Consider the following 1,852-nt stretch of genomic DNA (forward strand, 5'->3'; position numbering starts at 1 on the left):
TAATATAATAGAGACAGTAGATCTACCTGGTCTGTCATAGTATAATAGAGACAGTAGATCTAGCTGGTCTGTCAAAATATAATAGAGACAGTAGATCTAGCTGGTCTGTCATAATATAATAGGGACATTAGATCTAGCTGGTCTGTCATAATATAATAGAGACAGTGTATCTACCAGGTCTGTCATAATATAATAGAGACAGTGTATCTACCTGGTATGTCAAAATATAATAGAGACAGTAGATCTAGCTGGTCTGTCATAATATAATATAGACAGTAGATCTAGCTGGTCTGTCATAATATAATAGAGACAGTGTATCTACCAGGTCTGTCATAATATAACAGAGACAGTAGATCTAGCTGGTCTGTCATAATATAATAGAGACAGTAGATCTACCTGGTCTGTCATAATATAATAGAGACAGTAGATCTAGCTGGTCTGTCATAGTATAATAGAGACACTAGATCTAGCTGGTCTGTCATAATATAATAGAGATAGTAGATCTAGCTGGTCTGTCATAATACAATAGAGACAGTAGATCTAGCTTGTCTGTCATAATGTCATATTACAATAGAGACAGTAGATCTAGCTGGTCTGTCATAATATAATAGAGACAGTAGATCTAGCTGGTCTGTCATAATATAATAGAGACAGTAGATCTAGCTGGTCTGTCATAATATAATAGAGACAGTAGATCTAGCTGGTCTGTCATAATATAATAGAGACAGTAGATCTAGCTGGTCTGTCAAAATATAATAGAGACAGTAGATCTAGCTGGTCTGTCAAAATATAATAGAGACAGTAGATCTAGCTGGTCTGTCATAATATAATAGAGACAGTAGATCTACCTGGTCTGTCATTTTATAATAGAGACAGTAGATCTAGCTGGTCTGTCATAATATAATAGAGACAGTAGATCTAGCTGGTCTGTCATAATATAATAGAGACAGTAGATCTACCTGGTCTGTCATAATATAATAGAGACAGTAGATCTAGCTGGTCTGTCATAATACAATAGAGACACAGAGACAGTAGATCTAGCTGGTCTGTCATAATATAATAGAGACAGTAGATCTAGCTGGTCTGTCATAATATAATAGAGACAGTAGATCTAGCTGGTCTGTCATAATATAATAGAGACAGTAGATCTAGCTGGTCTGTCATAATATAATAGAGACAGTAGATCTAGCTGGTCTGTCATAATATAATAGAGACAGTAGATCTAGCTGGTCTGTCAAAACATAATAGAGACAGTAGATCTAGCTGGTCTGTCATAATATAATAGGGACAGTAGATCTAGCTGGTCTGTCATAATATAATAGAGACAGTGTATCTACCAGGTCTGTCATAATATAACAGAGACAGTAGATCTAGCTGGTCTGTCATAATATAACAGAGACAGTAGATCTACCCGGTATGTCAAAATATAATAGAGACAGTAGATCTAGCTGGTCTGTCATAATATAATAGAGACAGTAGATCTAGCTGGTCTGTCATATTATAATAGAGACAGTAGATCTAGCTGGTATGTCATAATATATAGGGACAGTAGATCTAGCTGGTCTGTCATAATATAATAGAGACAGTAGTATCTACCAGGTCTGTCATAATATAACAGAGACAGTAGATCTAGCTGGTCTGTCATAATATAATAGAGACAGTAGATCTAGCTGGTCTGTCATAATATAATAGAGACAGTAGATCTACCTGGTCTGTCATAGTATAATAGAGACAGTAGATCTAGCTGGTCCGTCATAGTACAATAGAGACATAGAGACAGTAGATCTAGCTGGTCTGTCAAAATATAATAGAGACAGTAGATCTAGCTGGTCTGTCATAATATAATAGGGAC

The sequence above is a fragment of the Oncorhynchus keta genome, unplaced genomic scaffold (genome assembly GCF_023373465.1).
Source record: "Oncorhynchus keta strain PuntledgeMale-10-30-2019 unplaced genomic scaffold, Oket_V2 Un_contig_18509_pilon_pilon, whole genome shotgun sequence".
Classification (NCBI taxonomy): domain Eukaryota; kingdom Metazoa; phylum Chordata; class Actinopteri; order Salmoniformes; family Salmonidae; genus Oncorhynchus; species Oncorhynchus keta.